Here is a 19038-nt window from a genome sequence, read left to right as displayed (position 1 = left end):
AAAGAAAGTTTTTTATCGACCAGAAACTCGATAAAAATACAAATAATTTACATTGATTTTACCAAACATTTCGGTATTTCTTAGTTTAGGGAGCACAAGCCCCCCCCCCCCCCCCCCACACACAGTTGCCAGTAACCTCAGAACCAAAGCAATGTTGTTTAAAGTGATAGATCTGTCAATTTATATTTCATACATCCAGACACAGACATGAAATGTAATAAACATACATGCGACTGACCTATATACATGAGGGTGTCAACCTTGACGTGTTAACATTACTATCTTTTATCTACTTCCATGTTAAACACATGAGAATGATCTGATGACAGATAAAAGTACATACATGGGTAATCGGGTCTACCCCATGCCATGCGCTGCAGAGGCGGAGCCATGTTTTTTTTTCTTCTTTTTCTCCCTCTCTCTCTCTCCCTCTCTCAATAGGGGGGGGGGGCGCAAACAGGAAATCTTAAAATGGTGCGCAGATGACAATATTTTAGCTTTAGCTATGTCTGTTCGAATTATATTGTCTCGATCAAGAGAAGCGTGCGTTCCTTAATTTGAACATGTATCTTTGTGGCGTTATCATGGAAATAAATACAATCAAACAAACATTGCAATTTGGATGACTGACCCCCACTAATAGAAAGAAAAATACAAATGGAACGCCTCTGGCAGTCTCACCTGCATTACAACATTTTCAACATAGAAGCAGATGATTTGTATGGCAGTGCTGATTTTGAAAACAACTAAGATGAATAATGTTTTGAACATTCATTTGATAATAAAAATACTTGTAAGTTTGTTGACCTCAAATGACCTTCGCCAGTGACCTGAAACATGTAGGTGTTATGTAATAGGGACGTTTTCTTTCAATATCATAATTATCAAATATAAAAAATTATATTACCTTGATTCGAACTTCATGTTACGCTCTATCATGCTATCGTCTGACGTAAACCAAACCATGTCACGTATGCTTAGCTATCAGTTTTGATTTATCAGGCTACCCTGGCTACGTATCTTTTGTCGCACAAAATGGTATTCATTTTCCGAAACATACAAGTCACTTGGGTAAATCATTTAAGAACTGACTCATGTGAATTGGTGCGAAACATCAGAGAGAACCGAACACGATTATTGCCTAAAATGCCGACACGCAAAAAGAAATAACTTACGAATCCCATCTACAAATCCCTATTATTCATTTCATATCTTTCTTGTGTTTAATCAATGCGCCGTTACACATGAGGCAGAAATTACACATCCAAAACAATATCACTCTGATTGACGTTTCTGTATCATATCTGAAAGAAGATGAATCGATTTTAAGTGTTGTTTCCCGACCACGTCTCATTCCATTCGAATAACCTATTATAATATTTTGCAAATATTAACACGATCTGAGGGAGATGAACCCCCACCCTCCCTCTCTCTTTCTCTATCTACGAAAACTAGCCTTAGATAGTGGTCATGGTGGTACACTGCAAAAACTCCGGTGTTGATTTAACACCAGCCCGGAATCTATATATGTCCACACCAGAGAAGTATTGAAACAACACCAGTTTGGAATAAAACCGATGCTGTTTCAATACTAATTGGTGTTGTATAAATAGGGCCTACATGTCTGGTGTTAGACCAAAACGAAACTGGTGTTGTTTAACACTTCTCTGGTGTGGACATATATAGATTCCAGGCTTGTGTTAAATCAACACCAGAGTTTTTACAGTGTAGAGATGTGAAAATTATATCACATTCCTGACCATGCAGGCTCAACAACATTTTTTTTCCACTCTTGTTTTCATTTACAATTCATAATAATACATATATGTGGGGCGTTGCAAGAAACTTGCGATCAATTGCAAGTCTATTTTCGTTCCCGAAATCAAGCACATACCGTGCAATTAATTGCAAAGTTGCGATTGATTGCTAATCTGCTCCATATGAAACAAGGAGTGTAATCTGATTTGCTAAAGTTAAAAGTGATCAATCAACTGTAAAATTGCAACAGAATATTTGCGATTGATTGCAAATATTTTCTTGCAACACCCCCCCCCCTATTTTCTTGCAACACCTAATAAACAAAGAATAATACAGTTATAATTCATAATGATACATAGGCCTACATGTATGATAAACAACATATAATTGGATTACATTATAAAGTTGAAACGGTAAACATGTCTAGAAAAATAATTATTATTCAAGAACTAATTCCAATAACTTGAAAAAGAGGTTTCTGCGGAAAAACAAAAGTGGTGGAACCTAAATTAAAAACAAGGCCCGTATTTCAGGTCCATATAAAAATACAAATGGTATAATAATAATATTGTTTTTCATAACATAAACTACAGGATTAGCCCAACGTTGTTTAGACTGATTACGTAATTAAATAATTACAAGGTTAAGATGTGGAACGGAGGATAAAGACAAAAGACACACACGGTGATTAAACTAAGATTAAAAGTTATTGTTCCGATATAACAGTGGACAACAATACGTATGAAAAAGCTGATGTGAAAGAATAAAAGAAAGAGAGATAACAAAAAGAGAGAAGGGGGTTATTATGCATGTCAATCAAAGTTGAGGTGTGAAATGTATTTGGAAGCAATATGTTTTTCAATTTTTGTTTACAGCCATGCAAGCTTAGGGTATACCTTTGAGCTGTCACCCAATTAATGAATTCCAGAATTTAGTGCCAATAAACATGATAAAGGTAAATATCTTATTTGCAAAAACGGTTCTTGTCAATCATGCCAATGGAATGTGAAAAGAGTCTGAATGTCTTGTTAATTGGGTATGGAGCTGTTTTTAGTGAATAAATTTGGAAAAAAAATGTTTGGCATTTTTGTGTGTGTTGTATTTGAATATAAATTGTCCTATTTGAAAGTAAAAAAAAGATCGCCAACTTTCAATATTTTATTGGCATAGAAAATTTGATTAGTGCGAGAATAAAAACCTTCTTTTGATATTATACGGACAATTTTCTTTTGAAGCAAGTAAATAAAAGTCTGTCATGATGGACTTTGGAAGCTTTTACCCTAGCAAGGATGCGGGTAGGATTAAAGAAGAATATAACATTAAGAGAGTTGAAGATGGGAAATAATATTTTGATTTATTAATTGTTCCGATATTTCTGGAAATAGTTTTACATAATTATGCTGTTAAGGTGAATTTTCCAAGATATTTTTTCATCTATAGTAATTCCTAAAAAAATTAGTCGAGGTGACTTTCTCAAGAATGGTGTCATCAATGATAAAGTCGCCAGGAAGATTACTAACAGAATTGCTAAATAACATAAATTGGGTTTTCAAAAGATTGATTGACAATTTGTTAGATTCTATTAAAAATATAAATAAATCATTATTCTTTGACTGCCCTTGACATGGAAAGGAATTAACAATCATTATGGATCATTAATTTCCATTCTTGTTTTCTTCTGTTCTTTAACCTGAGATCATAATATTCCATATTTTACATATTTTCATTTTAACAACATAAAACACACAAAACGTATACACGGATCAGCAGAGCTGAATATACATGATATAGGCCGATAAACACATCAAACATGCCTGAAATAGATGTCAAACTTTTATGCCTATTTCACTCCCATATTTGAACTTTGAATTGTTAGAAATATTGATTACCGTACATCCAATAGCTGGACCTATCCATTTCTATCGCTCCACAGCTAATTTTACTAATATTATGTGATAAATGTTTTACTTGCCATCCGCAGTCATTTCAAATACTTTTTCAAATTTTCTTTTTATAAATTTATGTCACACTGTCACAAGAAGAAGACTGATAGGCCTATGTAATATTTTACTATACGGCATTACCATGTATGAACTTATATTTCGAGTAAGAAAATTAATGTTCAGGTAGTTTGTATTTTGTTAGAATATAATGCAACATCCTAGTTCTAAATACGAGGTAGGCCTTTAAACTCCACAGTCACGGTTCTCCCCCCCCCCCTTTTTTTTTTTCACACAGAGAAGGTATGATTATGTTCGATGAGATGATGATTATTAGAATAGTTGTTTGAAGAGTAGTAGGTCCATGTTTGAAGAAAGGTAACATGTAGCGTGACATTGATCATAATAAGCATTATGGATCAACGGCCCATTTGTTCAGTTCAAATCGTGCTTATCATAATGATGATAATGGTCATGATCTTTACTTGACTTTTCATACTTTTTTCCTTTTTATTGTGGATATTGTACTTTTTATTTCATTTAATTATAGCTATTATCATGATCATTTTGGAGTGAAGTGAGAGCGCGGGAATTGGGATCCATCATTCTAATTTCCCATGCATTTTCCGTCGAAATTGAATGTAAAAGTCACGTGACATCGTGTGACTCGGGGAGATGATAGTGCGGGGGGGGGGGGTAGGGGGATGTTACATAATCGGTTACATCTTAATCCTACATCCTTAAAACTGATTATCTAAAATAATCATTCTGTTTGTGAATGTATGCCCAACGTAAAACAATGTGCAGAGTACACACACACACATTCAGAAAAAATGCGGGGTGGCGAACAGCAGTGTTTAATCAGCTATTGTTTAAAACTTTTACCCAATTAGAATGGAAGGTATCCAACCATCCATACCATTTGTGTAATCCAAATCCTAAATAGAATTTGCTAGTTCCCAGTGAAAAGCTACGGTTCAATAAAATCTTACGATGCTAAATAGAAGATGGAAATTTATCAATCTATTGTACGGCACAATCAGTCTGTCAAAAAAGGTGGTAAAAACCAACCAAAACATTAATTAGAACATGTGTTGGTTTCTCAATGGTATAGACCCTATACCATGACCCTACCATAAGTCTGACACAATCCGATTGTTATTTCGACTTACATCCTTTTTCAAGAATATTGAATTAATTTATTTCAGTGGAATCGGTGCCCCTGTGATCTTACTCCTTTGTCACAATATAATTCTGGTCATGTATAAGAATTTGAGTCAGTTTCACAAGAATCTAGAATAACTATTGCAGATGATTTGTTTGTACTGTGTATGATTTCATCAGTCAACATAATGTAGCCCCCGGAGGAAGTATTTGTATTGGAAGCACAACTTCCGACCCTTGGCTTTTAGCTCTTTCTTCCTTCCAGTGCATGGCCGTCGAAGAAAACTTTGAAAAGACATGACAGATCTTCTAGACGGGTTTGCAATTTTGGCTTGAGGGGAAATGAACTTCCTGTCGGTTGCCTGGCAACGAGTGTTGGCTTTCTTTCACACGTGCCTCAAATCAAAAGAGTTCCCTTGTGCTTTAATGAAGAGAATACGATAGAAGTTTTGAAAGTGCATCAGACAAGGGTGATCTATCTTGTGCGAACATCAGAACATGTTTCGTATTTTTGACAGATTGCCTTTTAAAAACACATCCTGTAAAACAGTCACAGCTCTTCCACATTCAGTTTATAAATCCCACTCAATCGCACTCGCATAGTTTGCCTAAAAGTTTTAAATACTTCAGTCTTTACCTTATCAAGTTTTTAAGAATAAAGTTATAAAAAAAACTTCAGTCTTTAGACTCCGGCCCTCATATTGGCGAAAGCAGGACCTGAAACTAGAAAATGCCAAGCTTATAATTCAGAACCCCCCCCCCCCCTCTCCAAAACAAAATCCTGGCTACGGGCCTGTATAAAAAGCCAGAATTAACCAACTTTTGGATTGGTTAAACAATTCTGAGTATGTGACATATTCGGCTCTCTCTCTTTCATACATGTATCATCTGTACATGTATTCAGTGGAGTAATGATCACACCCCCCCCCCTCAAAAAAAGAAGAGCGGGCACAACATGACATGTGTGATACAATTTCTTTAAAAGTCCTAAGCGAGCGAGAAAAATATTGACCTTTTGAAAATGAAAATTCGATTTTGTGATAGATTATTGACATTTTTTAAAATATCGTATTTCGCATTCAGTTTTTCTTTCCCTTTTTCTCCTTTTTTTTTCTTGATTGTGAAACAATTTTTCGGGTAGCACAGCTCGCAAGCCCAAATTTGTACGCCAGTTCATGCAATTCCTATAAGTAGTTATATTTTATTTCAAATCCACATGCAATCCAGGATGGCCAGTGCAATATATAGGGCCTACAGGGAATAAAAAATTTGCACGTAGTTGTGCAACAATATTCGGATGATGTAGGGATTTATTAAAGGGGGAATGAACTTTAGTTGCCTAGACTTAATTTTCTATTTTTTATCGCAAAAGGTTATTTTTACGAAAGGGAAGGAGTTCTATCTCAGCATGTGTCTGATCTTAGCCCAAGATAACGCCTGTCAAAAACCACGTCCCATCCACGGCCCCGGTGGGTAGCAGTTACAGTCCCTGCAAATCATCAGAACATTAATGTTTCTTACCAAGATAATGAACGTTACATCCTTGTCTGAGGCTGGCTGACCTTGCTGCAAAAGGGTGTATGTTCTACTATAAAGCCAATACTAATTCTGATTACATGATGGACAACAATTGTGAATCATCTACACCTGTTACACGTTAAAGGGGAGCGAACTGACTAACTCTACCTGAGGTCTCTCATTGATTATCATCTTCTGAGATAACTATTAATAATAAAGAGAATATTTTTTGGCATATAATTGTGTAGAGAAAAGGAGATGTTTTGAGACGAAATGCACATGTTTTGATACCCTTTGCTACTTGGTAACATGATCATTGTGGTATGAATGTGTGGGCCTACATAACAAGTCTACTCTGCTAAGAATGTTGTATTCTGGGTAAGAAACTTGGCCAGATTTGAGTAGTTGATGACTTGAGATTGTGCTCTACAAGAGTGTTCCCTGACCTTATTCTCACTGTTAGCAAAACGATAAGTTTTACTGAGGTCATTAACAAGATAAACCAAAATACAAGATAAACAAGTATTGTAAAATCACAATTTTGGGAATAATCCAGTATATAGAAGGGCTGTATAATGTCAAAAGGTTTACTTTGAAAGTAAAACCGAATATTTATTGAGGAAGATGGGGGAATATTCTCGAACTGATGCAAATCATTTTAATCCTTTTATACTATTTATCTTTCTAATTAACTCATCCATTCACATGTATCTATCTTTGGGCTCAATTTTCAACCATAACTGAGCAACATACTGTCCACACAGGTATTGATTAAAATCTGTCCAAATTGGGTAATAAAACTAATAATTGGGTAATAAAGTTGCTCAATTGGATACAAATAATAATAATAATATATATATATACATTACCCAACACAGATATGTTGCCCAACATTTTAAGTGGGTACATGAATGCCGGAAAAGGCCTTCGTCAATACTAATTTATTTACTATCTCTCCCTCCCTCGCCCCCTTTCTTTATGTCTTTCTTTCTTTCTCCCTCTCTCTCTCTCTCCCTCTCTCTCTCTCTCTCTCTATCTCTTTCTCCCCACACCCCCTCCCCACTTTCGACACCCCCCTCCATTCATTCATAACAGAACGTAAAGAAAAAAAATCATCGCCACCGCATGCCCCCAAAATAACAAAAAAAAAAGAACACTGAAGGAGAAGGCCTAATCAATTGAATTTTCCAATTTATCTCTCACCATATTCATTCGGGAAATTCGCTACTCATACCATTGGTTAGTACCGTTATAGTGGAATAATTTGGGTAAGGGAAGCAAGGGTTAATGACATAATGATCACGACGGTGGCCATTTCATCCATGTATCATCATAGCCCTAAACAGGTGGAGCTGCTTCAAATAGATACAAAACAACATAATAGCTTAATTGATGGGGCAAGGTTTATGATTAGCAATCATGGGGGGGGGGGCAAAAATTTGTGGATACAATACGCTGCGTTGTTGATGATACATGCCGTTAATATAACAATAACAAAATGTTGTAGTACCGGCAACCGGTTCCGTACTAATTGTTCAACCAATCTCAGGATTTCTCAACAAAATAATAATTCTATATTGCCTAAAAATGAATTAGTTTAATGGCTAAATCAGTATACGGCTGACTGGTATGTCTAGTCATTTCTGTAACCACTCCATTTATATTCTAGTCAGAAATAACTGCTATCTACTCAAATGTGAATGCCATGCAAACAGTCCAATATGACTAAAATAATAATTGCACTTACCTGACTATTTCATCTAGTTATTTTTTGACTAGTGTGTTTACCGTGTATATAACAAGCTAGGTAGTATGCCTACTATATTATTTCGAAATTGGTAAAATGCTACCAAACACAGCCCGAATATTGAGTGAAAATGCAAGTCATAAAAAATACAGCTAAATACTCACATCATAGATTTCGTAAGATTTTAGTCCAACTATAGGGATGGGGGGCGAGAATCGAGGGGGTCGCAACCAGGGGAGCGTTTCATGAAAGGACTTGTCGGACGTTTTATCCGACAAGTCCCATTTTATCCGACAGTTACCATATTAACAGTACCTCTCAGCCAATCAACATCAGAGAAAGATGTCAGATCTGACAACTTGTCGGATGAAAATGTGGATGAAACACTCCCCAGGGACCTGGGAACGAATTTTGGGGGTATGAGTTCAGGTGTAAAAAAAAATGACTAGCAAAAAAAAAGAAGTTTTCGCTAAAAGAGGGTGCATGAGGTGCTTCCCAGGGCCATGTATTTGTTTTAAATCTAGTCAATGTAATTCCTCGCCGCCTACAAGGTGAGTAGAGTTTTGTATAAACTACGGGTGACCCTGTATTCTCTCAATGCTTTTTACGGAATTTGATACTGAAAATTTTAATCCTTCCAACTTTAATCAATTAAAATATGTCTAGTTCTCACGATATATGGGCATCAGCGCTGTCTCCCCGGCTTTAAGTTCAAGCGAGTGAAATTATTAGACCAAAATATTAAAACACAAAAAACTATGCAAATAACCAGAGATATTATTGTTACTGATATTGTGAGGTTGAATACAACTTATTCTCAACAGTCATGAAGAACTTCTCTAGGCAATGGGAAAATGATCAAAAGAATAGGATAAAAAGATTATTCATACTTATTCAAAGAGTGCAGGGGGATTATGATCTACAAAATGAGACGATTTTGATCATTCCACTACGTTGAGCACGAAAGACGCTCGGTGTATTTAAAAGATAATGAAACAAATCTAGCGGGAAAATTTCTGGACAGGTGGATTGATACCAGCGGTATGGTAACAATGATCTTATTCATGTTATTTGATTTTGAAAAACTTCTCATTTTTTTGTCTTCTAACGGTGCGTGGAACATTAAGGGTTACGGAAGATTAAACATGATTTTATCGATTGAGAAGAATTGAACAGAGTACCCTACTCCCAGTTGTCTACAGTGAATGAACGTGGTTTTTATTGAAAGTAATTAATAAAAAAAAGTTTTTAAAAAAGTATAAAAACCCATGGAACTTTAAACCTAGATGAGAAAGAAAAAAGGTCATAGTCTGCGTGAGATCCAAATTGATTTATTGAACTGATTTTTTATGATTTCATGTTGTTTCATTATCATAAGCGATGAACATTAACATAAAACCTTTGAAGGGGAAATTTATTCTGACCATTGATTAATTAAAAAAGCAGGAAAATTAGATAAAAGTACTGCTGAAATGGGTGAAAATCTATCAAAGAATAAGTAAATAAATTTGTGGCGTCATCCTGCTCGAAGTTCCCCCATTTAATCTTCATTCTATGCACATGGTATAAAAAAAAAATCAAATTTGAGTCTGTTCTTGCAGAATAAATACACTGAACTCGTGGTCTTATATGAGGTGTCCACATCTCACAGAGATAACAAACTTCTGAAAATTTATGAAGATCTTTTAATTCTTTGTCCCAATTATACTAAGCTTCCACAGGTCTGCCTCCCTAAATTCCTGCCTTTTTTATTCAGTGTATAAATAAGATTATGATTTTCCTTTTAGCGCATACTTGAGACGAGTAACCTTCAGTTAAAATGAGTAACGAATGTCTTGAGTGCATCTTCAGGAAAGGGGGCATAGACATCTGAAAGGAAGGGATTAACTGATCGGAAGGGTGCATGGATGGGGTCACTCTAATCTTCAGTCACAAGAAACACCTCACAGATTGATGGATGCACCCAACGTGCTCACAACACAGTGGTGGTGATTTGAAAGGAAACCCATTCCCCACCCCTTAAAGAGCATGGACGTACTTAAGAGTAAGTTGGAGGAAAATGATCACACTTATAGGAAATGCAAATTTGCTTTTTATTGAGGTTGTTTAAATAGCTATAAATGTTTAGTACAATTAGCTGCGATGTCAAAGCTCAAGTCTTGCATCATTACTATTGTAGTAATACATATACTGCATGCATGGTGGGGTGAATGGGCTAAGTTTTTTTTTTTGGGGGGGGGGTATTCTTTTCATCATATCTCTATCTTGGATATACAGTCGAATTCTCTCATTAATTCTAGTTAGCGATGACGAAGAAGGAGAAGAAGAAGAAGAAGAAGAGGAGGAAAGAGGAGGTGGAGAAGAAGAAGAAGATGATGAAGAAGAAGAACAAGACCGAGAGAGGATGATACTAATAACAAGAATCAAATGAAAGAAAAAAAGGTGGATTGGGATTGAAATATATGAGATTCTACCTCTCAAGCAAAAGCCCGCCAAAAACCGCCCTTTGTCAGCTACCGCCCCGAATGTCGATACCCTTTTCAATGCCACGTCCATCGTTCACACAACATTTTAATGCTTCATGTCATCAACCCCTCGCACGGGATATTTTCCTTCCCAGTAATCTGTTGATCTTCGGGGATATCCCGGCCAATTACTCCCAGATAAATGAGGGTGCAATGTGAAATCGAGATGAAAAGGTAAAAAATAAACCATGAGAAATCATCATAAATCATGATATCACCGGTGTGGGGGAGAGTAAACATACCGGCGATGATACACGGTTTACCCGATCCACCCCCCCCCTCCATGTTCCTCGCTCTCGCCATTCGCGTTTCACGCTCTCATCCTCTCAGTATTCTTAATTTCCTCATATCAAATAATTGAATAAAAAAAATATTGAATCTAGAGATGATCATGTCAAATTATTAAATTCGTTCGCGCAGGTGCTGACCAAGTCTGCAGGCACAGACGATGCTGTCTAATGCAGCGAAGACTATAAATCCGTATCTAGTCTTAACCCGTTGCCAACTGGAACCGGGCTATAATGTACAAAGTCTATGGGAATGACAGGATTCAGTATTGAATTGAATTTTTTATTACCAAATATCACTGTCAGGTACAATTACAAGGAATAGTACATCACATATAAACAAAACATTTGGTAATTGGAGCTAACATAATAGCAAGATGCTAATCGAGGTTAGCCCCAAATAATGTCATTATCATAGTTTAAACAATAAATCTAACTAAATCTCAATATTGTACATCAAAATCAATACTAATTCTACTTATACTGTTGCAGAAAATTTCGATCATTTTCAATGAACATATTTACACTATTTACAAGAAAAAAATATCTTAATTATTCACAAAATCTTTATATAGAATTATTTGTTTTCAGGCAGTATTTTACCATACCTAATTAATTATAATCTTCCAGTAGCATTAATTTTAACGATTTGCTAAATATCTTACGACTGGGGGTGTTTCTAACATTACTTGGCAGAAGATTCCATAAAGTAGGACCAGAAAATGAAATTGATTGTTTTCCCAAATTGGTATTATTTTTGTGAAGATTAACATTTCGCTTTTCTCTATTTCTTGTATTGTAAGGATGGTCTATAAATGAAAAATAATCAAAAGTATTCAACAGGTTAAGTTCAGCATGCAATTTCAGTCCAGATTACAGGCGCGGGGGGGGGGGGTTAACTACTCTTAGAGCTAAAAAAAATGATGAGGGGGTGGGTTGATATAATGTCTAAAGACATAAGTTTGGGTTCATTTTGGCTTTAATTTTAAAAGATTATATAGTTTAAAAAGCCAAAAAAGGGGGCTAGTTAAATGAGAGAGTAGTGTCAGAGGAGCAAATGTCGCTTGAATGGAGCAATGTCGACGGAGCAAATTTCGGTTGATAAAACGTCGGCGGAGAAAGCGAGGGCCGAGCATTATCGCAGGAGCAATTGTCGCTGAGCAATAAATTGTCGTATGTCTAGGAGCCGTTGTCGCCGGAACAAGCTATCATACATTCGAACCTTGTTATCACGGCAGAAGACATCCAACAAAGTCGCCAAAGACATGTAAACGCACTGACAGTGCTGACACGGACGCCATTATCTAATTAACAAACATAAATTGAACACTAATGACGTCTCATTCGAGTTTTACAACCTAACTGATTGAGTGAACAATCACTTGACAGTTAAGATTGGCTGTTCCTGATTGCAGGGGATATCAAAGGGGTGTCTAAACCTGTTGATTTGAATGATTAATATAAATTAACCAGCGGAAAAATCTCAATGGAAACAGTCAAATCAAAATTCGTCCAAGAAAATCCTTGGAATGCAGGAGGTAAAAATAAAATTATGGAGGCACTGCATGTGAGAAAGTTGAAAAGAGCCACTACGGCTGCACAAGAAACCATCCATCAACAATTATCGTCTGAATTATTTAAAGATAAATTCCAGTTTTGGTAACGATCTCAAAATGACTTTTTACAGAATCTAATATAATGACCACCCAAGTGTCTGTTTGTATGAATAAAAAATATGTGCCAAAGGATTCTGGAAGAAATTGTGTAATTGCTGAGAAATAAGCAAAATAAGCGCGGATTCGGTCACTTCCGTCGGGTCTTTATTCCAGTAATAATAATACACTGTCCCACGTGTGCCTATCTGTGTTGGTGATCTTCAGTGTGAACATTTTTCAGCGTAGATTTCAAGATTTCACAAAGTTCAGTTTATGTAACTGTACCAGATCTAGATCCTCGATGATATACTGACAATTAAGCCTGGTTTTACAGACTTTCTCATGAAATCAGTGTTTACTGCAACTACTGGCATTTCTCTTTTAAAAAAAAGAAACAAAGCAACAAATGATTACGAGTGAAAACGAGGAAGAATCCATCAATCCATGGCCGTAAGCAGAAAATATTCTTTTTTTCCGGGGGAGGGGGGGGGGGCAACACGTAAAAAGTATTCAGAAGAAACTCGAAAGCGAGGAGTAAAATGACCGAGCTTGTTTTGGGGGCACTTCTGCCACTTTCCAAGGGGAAAATAAAGGATTTCGCGCACACTTTTGGTGAATTTGTGAAAAATTTTCAGCAAAAATTGTGAGTTTTCACATTTTCTACGGGAATAAAATTACTCAATGGGAAGTTTCCAACTTCTTTGCTTTGCATTGTCCATGTCTTGAATTAAGTTGTCGAAGTTACGCTTGCTAAGATCATTGACCTTACTCCATGCTTATCACTACATTTACAGCGTATTTAGGTGTTTAATAACGAATCTTGACCATAACTGGTACCTTTACTTGAATTAGGTAAATGAAAAAAAAATACAGACAAGTATTATTGGGGGTTTTGTTGGCCTGTTACAAATAAAGCTTTCGTCGTTGGGGGAAAGCGTTCATCACTTTAAGTATTGGTAAACATTATGATTTTGGAAGCTGAAAAGAGTGGGCGTGTCCCCCGCCTTATTCAATTGACAAATGTTAGTGCGGACATCATGAACAAATTTAATTGGGTGAAGGTCTACAAATACAGGAATTCATTCAATTGCAGTACTATGAGATCGCTATTATTCAAACCATGTATTTGCTTTCCTCCTTGTATGTTTAGTCCATTGATATTGAGATGAAACAGAAAGCAGTCTTCGAACGATAAGTTATATTTTGTAGAACATTTCATAATCTTGCTTTTTAAAATCAATGGTCCGTGTTACACATGGGGAACCCGTTTCACAAAGAGTTAAAACTGCTGCACTGTTCTGGCAACTACCATGGAATGGCTCAACAGTCACCCAAAGTCAAAGTTTCCATGATAGTCGCCCTAATGAATGGCAAAGTTGCAATTGTGGTAATTCGTTTATGAAACAAACCCCAGAGCAGTATAGTATTTTATAGGACTTGATGAATATCACATTACATGTATGACAGCTTTGCGTTATGTGATAACACAGAAGAAGTTTATTGAAGAATACTCCTTATTGACATTGATGTCTGACATGTCTGATAGGTCGTTCGATCTGATAACTATGCTTGATTTTGATTGACTGAGAAGCAGTGCTATTATGGTAATTATCGGATAGAAATATCTTACAAGTAATTCCATAAAAAAACTGCCAAGATTTAGAAGTCCGCATTGCTCTAGATTCGCTATTGTATTTTTCCTACTCAGTAGTAACAGAATATGACGGGTGAGGGCAGGGCGCTGCTATATACTTGAGGACAGAGGTGGCTCCTAAATAAAATTATGAGATAACAAATAAAGGGGAGAAATGAGAAGAAAGAAGCGAAAAAAAGAGGCATCAACCCTGTTATTCAGAATTGAAAAAAAAAGAATTTCACGTTATGAATGTCTACCCCCCCCCCCGGCAAAATACTCTGATTCGCCCCGAGATGAGGGGCTTAAACACATGACAAACGGGTTTTCACACAATCAGATTTGTATTACGTAAAACTCTTCCGAAACTAAAGAGTTTTATTACTGTACATCCGCAATATTACTAATGTTTCAATATGTCCACACTGTAGTCAACCTTAAAGGGATATATACTCAAGGCTAATAATAAATGAAAAATGTAAATAATTTGAAATTGGCTAAATCAATTTCAAGAAATATGGTCAATAATAGAATTAAACGCTTATCATTTCATCGATCAAATCGGATGAAGTTAAACGTTTTGGATTATTTCGGTAAAACAGCAACACTTGTGTAGTATCGTCAAGAATATATGCATCGAGTGTGAGCTGATGATACCATGTCCCCATTTCCCTTTTATTTCAAATAATCATATCATATAAATTTTCATACATTCTTTTCTTTACATGGATAGCTTTGTGTATAGAAATATCCCCGTACCAGCGAGACAAGTTAGAGTATATTGGTAGAGGCAGGGGTGGGGGGGGGGGGGCGAAGTCGAAAGTGGGGGGGGGGGGGCACAGGGAAAAAGGACACTGTCTTCCTCTTTTGAAAAGAGCACTTTCTTACAGCAAAGACAAAATAATGACAAAGATAACTTATCTACCCCATTCTAAATGACAAAACTTGTGGGATCAGGGGCGGCGGAATGTATTTTCGTGGGGGTGGGGCAAAGCAAAAAACAAGGAAGGAATGTGTGCAAACAGATATTTTTCATCGTCAGATTACATATTTGCCTGCAGTAACTGTTTGTTTTGTGGTAATGTAAGTTGAGGTAATAGAGGGTAATAATGACTATAGTAATTCTCGGATTAGACTGATTTATTCGCTGTTTCGGAGGAGTTTGTTTTTTTTTTTTTTTTTTTTTTTTACATTTTCTGATTTTTTTTAAAGTCCTCCTCCGACACGGACTGCACGGATGGGATACCGCGGAGCCAGACGAAGTCTCAGCGGAGCATATCCCTGACCGAAATAAACGACTTATTGGTCTATTCTCATATGCACTTTACAATCATTAATAAACAAAATATAAATTTACAAAAAGACAGTAAAATGATTCATCAATCATAACAACATAAGGTAAAATATAAAGTACTATAACTCGAATTATCAAAGAAAGGGTGTAACTCACTGGCGGATCCAGGGGGAGGGGAGAGGCACAATTAAAATTTGTAATGTAAAATCGCCGTTAAAACAGATGGATCATGGATAGTCGCCAGTGAGCTAACCACGGCACGAACGCAATGCCGAGCTGGTCGGGCAAGATGTGAGCTAAATTGGTTCTACCCTGCAACCCTGGAACCACGAGAACCAGATATATAATCCAGAAATGTGGCACTAGCTCAGGGCTCGAACCACAGACCTGTTCAAAGGTAATGAGCCCCAAATGGGCCTTAGCCGGTCCGCGGCCCCTCTGCGCTCGTATTCGCGTGTCGGAGACCGGAGTCGCGTGTCATTTCATGCACAAGAATATGCACAAAACAAATTATCATTTTTATCAAAATAATGATTTCATAAGCCCCCCCCCCCCCCAATAATATAAAGCAAACACAAGTATTGCAAAAAAACATTGTAATGTACTTACAAGATTCGTGATCTTGTCTTTGTGACACTAAGCATGTATATTCTTTCTCCAGAAAACTTTCCGAGTTGGCCAGCGCAAGCGTTCAGTATTCGCCGAGTGTTCGCATCTGGTGCGTATATTGTATTTCTTCGCTACTGATGTCGTCTGCTACTTTATATTCCCGGCGTTGATGGGGTATGCTTTTGTGGCAAAATGAAAGGTTCGGGCATAAAGTAAATTATCAATTAAACGTAAGTGACTAATTAGTTTGCCCTTCGTTACATTCTACAAGTGAGCAAAACATGTGAGCAGAAAATGGAAGGTAAATAAATTCACACTGTTAAAAACCGGGTGTTGGAACAAGCACCAATTTGGCGCCCCCAGAGGACCCCACCCTGAGGCCCTAAGATGGTAACTTATACACCCCAAAGATTGAATATAACACCAAACCTATCAAAGAGTTTAAAGTAACAATTATCAAAGGTTTTGGAATGCTATGCCAATGCATAAATTCTTATTGTTAATTTTGTTCGGCGTGAGCCTACTTGAAGCTCCTATTTAGAAAGTTACCATACAACACCTAAACCGAATTGATTTAAACTGAAAATCATATCATCACAAATAACAAACCTCATCAAATAGAATTAGTTTCTATTGTTTTTGAATGGGTGTATCATCAACAAAAAAAATAAGATTGAGCAAACTCGTTAAGTTAAGGAAACAATGCATGGACTTAAAACGAACCAAGTTTCAAATTCATGGAGGGAGAAACAAAAACAACGGAATTTACATGGCACAATAAAGAACGATTTAATATGTTTAATAACATGTTCAAGAGGATCTATTTCAATTGAAACAATTTAAAATCGATTTTTATGATCAAAGAAAATAGACAGTGGCGACATCGCGTCGTCCGACTAGTGGATTGCAACCGAATTGTATTGCTTGCTACTTTGCTACTGATCCATTGAAACAGTACAATGAATTACAAGAATCATTTATCACCTTGCTTTTCATTCATTTTTTTCACCTTTCTTTATTCTAATTCTTTTTTTACAGTCCAATGATTTACAAGAATGATTTGTTCACCATTCTTCTGGTGTTATCCTGTTGAATTTAGCATGTTATCAAAATAGTGCAAGCTATTGGAGTGGATAGTTTCAAGCATGCAGTGAAGGACAAGTCCACCCCCAAAAAAGTTGATTTGAATAAAAAGAGAAAAATCCAAGAAGAATAACATTGAATTTTATTTTCAAAATCGGATGTTTAGTATGAGAAAGTTATGACAGTTAAGTTTCGCTTAAATTCACAAAACAGGTATACGCACATCCTGGTCGGTATGCAAATGAGTGGACTGATGACGTCATTCATTCACTTTTTTTTAAATCATTAGATGAAATATGAATTTTCTCTTTATGTCAAGTTTTACTCCTCCCTGAACATGTGGAATTACCATTGTTAAAACATTTTATGGATCAGTCAAATCAGTCCTCAGATCTGTGAAAATTGAAATATTTTTTTAATTCAAACAGTAAAAACAAAACAAATAGTGAGGAAGGACATCATCGACTCTCTCATTTGCAGGACACCAAGTTGTGCATATTACTGTTTTGTGAAAAATAAGCAAAACTTTAAAATGTCATAACTTTCTTATATTATATCCGATTTTGATGAAATTTTAAGTGTGATGTATTTTGATATCGATTGAAATCAAGTCAACATATTTTTCTGGGGTGGACTTGACGAAAATTATCAATGGCGTTATAATTCGATTTATTTCTAAAGGATTATCAGTCCAAGCTTTATTTCTATGACAATGTTTATACGCGCAGGTCAAGCGTTCATGGTCTCTTTTCAGAAAAAAAAATCTGATTGTATTGGATTTGAAAAAAAAAATCATCGCTACCTGTCATATTTTATTCAATTTATTTTCAGTTCATTTAACAAACATTTCATTTCGTTCTATTACATTCATTCGTTCGTTGGCAATATGCCAGTTTAAACATAAATCATTTTCAAGTTGCACGAATGACTCCACAGTTACCCTGCCATGCATGACATGTATAGAAGAATATATTTAATTTGAGCATTACTGATAACAGTTATATTCATGATCTTTTCATGTCGATTTAATAATTGGTTAAACCCGATATGATGTTATACCTCATCCCTCACCCATGAAATGAAAAAAAGTAAGTTTTAACCTCACCGGGTACAACGGAATAGTGTGTACGAATCTACTCCAAAAAGCTTTGAAAACAGCTGGAACAGCTGGAACCACATGCATAGTTCCAATAGGCAATGGATTGATAAACGGGAACTCACAAAATACGAGATATCAAATTATGAGAGTCTGGACAGTACACAGGTACAGGTAGAACGACTTTTTCTTACTAAACCTCTTCGAAACTATGGGACCTATCAAAAGAATGACAAAACACCTGGACGAATTGGAATGTGGAAAATAATGGCTCCATCTGGGAGTCAAATGGAAGAAATGGAAACAGTTTTTAACACTAACTTTGATATGATTCAAGTGGTCTATTCCAGCCAGCATGACCAAGGACATAGTAAGTTCAGAAACCAGCAGGAGGGCTTTACTGTCTCAGTCACATTAACTAAACTAACTCCAGACCGATCAAAGCTATTATGTGATTTATATTGGCATATCGTCGTGGTGGTTTATGTTCTTGTAACCAGGAGTTGGGAGGAGAGACCCTGGTGTAACTCTTTTTTATTGCCAAATAGACAAATTAAATCAAACGCATGAACTTGGGTGGAGTTGGCACAAAGTTCAGCATGAGCTGAGGTGGAGTTGGCAACAGACTTGAGTCACTTGACCGGCGGCGGAGTTAGCAAATTTGAAGAGTACACGGATGAAATTAATCATAAAGCCTGTCATACTTAGACCATGAAAACTGAAGCGCAT

General features: G+C 36.3%; 1 protein-coding gene across 1 annotated transcript in view; it reads right to left on the bottom strand.

Moving 5' to 3' along the window:
• Window positions 1-16279, bottom strand: part of LOC129253903 (uncharacterized) — a 57297-nt gene extending 41018 nt beyond the window's left edge. The window contains exon 1 of the mRNA XM_064095254.1: window positions 16131-16279. The gene's annotated coding sequence lies outside the window, so the exon portion shown is untranslated. The remainder of the gene's footprint in view (window positions 1-16130) is intronic.
• Window positions 16280-19038: the final 2759 nt, after the last annotated feature.

Source organism: Lytechinus pictus, chromosome 2 (assembly GCF_037042905.1).
Source record: "Lytechinus pictus isolate F3 Inbred chromosome 2, Lp3.0, whole genome shotgun sequence".
NCBI classification, from domain to species: Eukaryota; Metazoa; Echinodermata; class Echinoidea; order Temnopleuroida; family Toxopneustidae; genus Lytechinus; species Lytechinus pictus.
Note: the sequence above shows the minus strand (reverse complement) of the source record. Positions and strands in the feature narration are given on the sequence as shown.